The following is a 6,000-nucleotide window of genomic DNA, read 5'->3' on the forward strand; positions in this document are numbered from 1 at the left end:
AAAGCTTTCTATCCATTCTCTCGAGACCAGAGGAAATAACACCCACGGTAAAGCTTTCTATGCATTCTCTCCAGACCAGAGGAAATAACACCCACGGTAAAGCTTTCTATCCATTCTCTTGAGACCAGAGGAAATAACACCCACGGTAAAGCTTTCTATCCCTTCTCTCCAGACCAGAGGAAATAACACCCGCGGTAAAGCTTTCTATCCATTCTCCCGAGACCGGAGGAAATAATTCCCTTCTATTTAGATGATGACAGAAATAACACCCACGGTAAAGCTTTCTATGCATTCTCTCCAGACCAGAGGAAATAATTCCCTTCTATTTAGATGATGACAGAAATAACACCCACGGTAAAGCTTTCTATGCATTCTCTCCAGACCAGAGGAAATAACACCCACGGTAAAGCTTTCTATCCATTCTCTCGAGACCAGAGGAAATAACACCCACGGTAAAGCTTTCTATGCATTCTCTCCAGACCAGAGGAAATAACACCCACGGTAAAGCTTTCTATCCATTCTCTCCAGACCAGAGGAAATAACACCCACGGTAAAGCTTTCTATGCATTCTTTCCAGACCAGAGGAAATAACACCCACGGTAAAGCTTTCTATCCATTCTCCCGAGACCAGAGGAAATAACACCCACGGTAAAGCTTTCTATGCATTCTCTCCAGACCAGAGGAAATAATTCCCTTCTATTTAGATGATGACAGAAATAACACCCACGGTAAAGCTTTCTATCCATTCTCTCGAGACCAGAGGAAATATTTCCCTTCTATTTAGATGATGACAGAATAACACCCACGGTAAAGCTTTCTATCCATTCTCTCGAGACCAGAGGAAATAATTCCCTTCTATTTAGATGATGACAGAAATAACACCCACGGTAAAGCTTTCTATCCATTCTCTCGAGACCAGAGGAAATAATTCCCTTCTATTTAGATGATGACAGAAATAACACCCACGGTAAAGCTTTCTATGCATTCTCTCCAGACCAGAGGAAATAACACCCACGGTAAAGCTTTCTATGCATTCTCTCCAGACCAGAGGAAATAACACCCACGGTAAAGCTTTCTATGCATTCTCTCGAGACCAGAGGAAATAATTCCCTTCTATTTAGATGATGACAGAAATAACACCCACGGTAAAGCTTTCTATGCATTCTCTCCAGACCAGAGGAAATAACACCCACGGTAAAGCTTTCTATGCATTCTCCCGAGACCAGAGGAAATAACACCCACGGTAAAGCTCTCTATGCATTCTCTCCAGACCAGAGGAAATAATTCCCTTCTATTTAGATGATGACAGAAATAACAGAGAGGACAGAGTTAGTGGCCTACAGCTAGAAGAGAAACCAGACAAAATCCAATTAGCCTCAGCAACATATTAAAGTCAAATCCTACCTGTTTACCACATAATGTTATCTAACAATGTATTAATATAGCGCCTGCTGCTACCCTATGCTGACCTATAGGCCTACCTTATCTGCTGCTGTGGTGAGCATTACATTTTAGACCAGATATCTGACGTTTCATGCAGTGTGGCTATTATTGTTTCACTGGCAGTTTTTTGTGTGTGATTGGTATATTTCTCTGTTTGTAGGCTACCGCCTGCATCTCCAGCTTGGCACTCAATACAATTCAAATAAAATTCCTTGCTCTATAGACTAAGTTCTCATCATAACTCTTAAATCTTTGCGTCGTAAACCTGTGTGTAATTTCTATATAGCCTACCGGTGTGCAATAACTTGGTTATAATTAAGTAATAAACAATGGACCGTCTAAGAATATTTCATTCAAAAATGATACTGATTTAAGTAATTATTCTGACCTGTCACACTTTGTATTAGATAATGTGACTCCAGTGGAAGTGGCAACTACATGTGCCTGTGTTTATTAACAATTTATTCAAAATTATATTCAAACAGCCTGTAAATTCATAATCTGTCTTAGAATAGAAAATAGTCTATGTGTAGGCTATTTCCATAAATTGCATAATGTTGCCATATAGCATAGGGCTAGAATGTGTAAACCTACATTGATATGGTGGTAAAATAAACAGCTATTTGTGCCAAGACAGTCAGCTACAGACCGTAGCTATCCTGTTCTTTATAGGCTATAGAGATGTAGAAAGAGCATTAAATAATGTGCGTGTAAGCAATGCGTCAGCTCATGCTATATAGATGCAAAAGTATTTGTGATCAAACTGGCGCGCTGTGAGTAGCCTAGCCTAAAACAGGAGAGTTCATTTCTTACCTGGTAGCATTTATTAAAATCTTGTCGTAGCCTTATCAAGACTTCGAGGTTCAGTCATCCGATCCCACCAAAATGATGACCCTTCAAGTCCCTTCTTTCCAAAGTTGTGTGGACCTATGACTTTTAAAATAGTATAAGAACTTTTAAGACAAATTGAGTCCGGAAGTCGGGAAACCTCGCGCGTCGGTCTCCCAGGTGGAGCAGGTGGGAACTGTCCTTGGTTCTGAAATCGAGTTCAGATTGACACGGGTAGCAAATTCCTCTACGTTGTTGACCACATAGTTGTGATCAAAGTTACACGTGCCGATTGTATATAGCAGACTATTATGACTGTATGACTTTAAACGGACAGACCGACCAGAGTAGATAGTCAAGTAGGCCTATACAGTTACATAATTCAAAATGTTCCTAAATGTCTCGGCAAGCGCTATTCAAAACCACGAAGCTGTGTAAAATATTCCAAAGCTTAGAATTCTCATTAGCAAATGTACACATCAAGCGCCATTTAATAATACGATTATAACATTCTTGCCTATTGTGTCACTTCGAATGAAATACCTTCATAGCAGAAAGCGGGAGAGAGAGATCCTTCTATGCGCTGGAGTTCATAAGGATCAACTTAGAAACAGGCACACACCCTGACTATTGAGGAGGACAGTGGACACGCGATGTTGATAATCTTCAGCTCAGACCAACCTCTCTGCTTTGTAGTCTCGGGCGCAAGTTGCTTGGTGTATAGCAGTTGTGCTTGGAATGCAGGTTGCAGTCTGTTATTACTATTCATAAAATACTAGTTGTACATTTATTTACAGTACCAGTCAAAAGTTTGGTACTGTTTTCTACTATTTTATTAATTTCTACATTATAAAATAATAGTGGAGACATAAAAAATATGAAATAATGCATACGGTATCATGTACTAACCAAAAAAAGTTTGATGCAAATCTAAATATATTTTATATTCTTCAAAGTAGCCACCCTTTGCCTTGATGACAGCTTTGCACACTCTTGGCATTCTCTCAACCAGCTTCATGAGGAATGCTTTTCCAATAGCCTTGAAGGAGTTCCCACATATGCTGAGCACTTGTTGACTTCTTTTCCTTCACTCTGCGGTCCAACTCATCCCAAACCATCTCAATTTGGTTGAAGTCGGGTGATTGTGGAGGCCAGGTCATCTGACGCAGCACCATCACTCTCCTTCTTGGTCAAGTAGCCCTTACACAAACCTGGAGGTGTGTTTTGGGTCATTGTCCTGTTGAAAAACAAATGCCAGTCCCACTAAGCGCAAACCAGATGGGATGGCGTAATGCCGCAGAATGCTGTGGTAGCCATGCTGGTTAAGTGTGCCTTGAATTGTAAAAATCTCAAATTTGGACTCATCAGACCAAAGGTCAGATTTCCACCAGTCTAATGCCCATTGCTCGTGTTTATTGGCCCAAGCAAGTCTCTTCTTATTATTGGTGTCCTTTAGTAGTGCTTTCTCTGCAACAATTCGACCACGAAGGACTGATTCATGCAGTCTATGTTGAGATATGTCTATTACTTGAACTCTGTGAAGCATTTATTTGGGCTAGGATCAGAGGTGCAGATAACTCTACTGAATTTATTCTCTGCAGCAGAGGTAACTCTGGGTCTTCCTTTCCTGTGGCGGTCCTCACGAGAGCCAGTTTCATCATAGAGCTTGATTGTTTTTGCGACTGCACTTGAAGACATTTTCAAAGTTCTTTGAAATCTTCTGGATTAACTGACCTTCACGTCTTAAAGTAATGACGGACTGTCGTTTCTCTTTGCTTATTTTATCTGTTCCATAATATGGACTTGGTCTTCTACCAAATAGGGCTATATTCTGTATACCACCCCTACCTTGTCACAACACAACTGATTGGTTCACACGCATTAAGAAGGAAAGGAAATTTCACAAATGAACTTTTAACAAGGCACACCTGTTTATTGAAATGCATTCCAGATGACTACCTCACGAAGCTGGTTGAGGGAATGCCAAGAGTGTGCAAAGCTGTCATCAAGACAAAGGGTGGCTACTTTGAAGAATCCCAAATATAAAATATGTTTTGATTTGTTTAACACTTTTTTGGTTACAACATTTATTCCATATGTGTTATTTCATTCATTTCTACAATGTAGAAAATAGTAAAAAATGAAGAAAAAACGTGGAATGAGTAGGTGTGTCCAAACTTTTGACTGGTACTGTACATAAATCGTTGCTGCTGTAAATATTAATTTCGGTCCTTCATGGAATGCCTTTCCCAAAAAAATAATACAATCCCCCTCTCATTAAATCTGATATCCACCAAATGCCTTTGATGGACTTTATCGATGTGCTACTAGGCTACTCTTATAACATTAGGCTGTTAATAACCGCAATACATTCATGGCAAGAACTTTATTCCAATTGCTCAATCTCATGTCTCTTCTTAAGCGTCAAAGACTTCCCAAACTTCAGTATTTAAATTCACATTTTTTCCAAGAATCTTTGCCTGGCTTGGATACTATGGAGATTGGACTGGTGTCCTTCCATTTCCATTCGATTACAGGACTGTAACCTATAAGACTGCTGCCTTCTGTTAGTTAGTGTGAAGAGGTTCCATTGGCTGTGTTTAATGGGTGCCTGTCCAGTGCACTGTCATGGATAGGCTACGAACTACCATCAGGGCAACTACCCCCCCCCCCCCCCCCAAATGAGTGTGAGTTGAAGTGCTTAAACTCCCTTTATAGATGAGTTATATTTGATTAACACCAATAATGTATAAATCACACACCATTCTGTGGTTTTGAGTTCTAGTGTTCTCATCCATTGTTCACACAGACGCACGCACACACATACAGATGTTATTAATATACAACAAGTGTATTAGTTTGTCTGTGAGTGAGTGTACTTGTCACTGGACATTGTTGGCAGAAAGCTGAGAGGGGAGTGGCTTATTGCTCATCTTAGTAAGCTGTGGTTAGAAAACTGGAAACGCCAGACAACTCCCTCGTCAACAATAAACTATCTATTTGACTATACTACTGAGGGGAGTTTAAAAAAAAAAGTATATATATTTTTATTCTATATTATTGACTGTATGTTTATTTATTCCATGTGTAACTCTGTGTTGTATGTGTCAAACTGCTTTGCTTTATATTGGCCAGGTCGCAGTTGTAAATGAGAACTTGTTCTCAACTAGCTTACCTGGTTAAATAAAGGTGAAAAAAATAATAAAAATAAATAAAAAAATAGGTTAGTTATTTTTAGCTCTCTACTTCCATAATGACACAAATTCATGGGGATAGGGGAGCAATGGAGATAGAGAGGTAGACAGAGATAGACAGAGAGGTAGAGAGGTAGGGAGACAGAGGTAGAGAGGGAGACTAAGAGATAGAGAGGTAGACAGAGATAGACAGAGAGGTAGAGAGACAGAGGTAGAGAGGGAGACTAAGAGATAGAGAGGGAGACAGAGAGAGAGATAGAGAGGTAGAGAGGGAGAGTGAGAGAGGTAGAGCTTGTAGGTGGCAGGTGGACAGAGGACTGTCTGTTTGAGCCACTCAATGGTGCAGCTGTTGTGAACAGCTGTTTGGATAGGCTGGGACTGGATGAGGTGTGGCGGATTCCCACCAGAATGTCCTGAACACAGTCAGGAGAAGTAAGAGCAAGAGAAAGTGAGAGATATAGAGAGTTTATCACTACCTATTATAATTCTTTATAGACTACAGACTTTGACCTTAAAAACTTGATGATATTGTCTC

At 40.1% G+C, this 6,000-nt stretch overlaps 1 protein-coding gene across 3 annotated transcripts in view; it reads right to left on the reverse strand.

Annotated features, from left to right (window-relative positions):
- Window positions 1-2,958, reverse strand: part of LOC109891612 (metabotropic glutamate receptor 2) — a 99,415-nt gene extending 96,457 nt beyond the window's left edge. For all 3 annotated transcript variants that reach the window (XM_031825463.1, XM_031825464.1, XM_031825462.1), the window contains exon 1: window positions 2,257-2,958. The gene's annotated coding sequence lies outside the window, so the exon portion shown is untranslated. The remainder of the gene's footprint in view (window positions 1-2,256) is intronic.
- Window positions 2,959-6,000: the final 3,042 nt, after the last annotated feature.

This window comes from Oncorhynchus kisutch, linkage group LG5, assembly GCF_002021735.2.
Source record: "Oncorhynchus kisutch isolate 150728-3 linkage group LG5, Okis_V2, whole genome shotgun sequence".
In the NCBI taxonomy this organism is placed as follows: domain Eukaryota; kingdom Metazoa; phylum Chordata; class Actinopteri; order Salmoniformes; family Salmonidae; genus Oncorhynchus; species Oncorhynchus kisutch.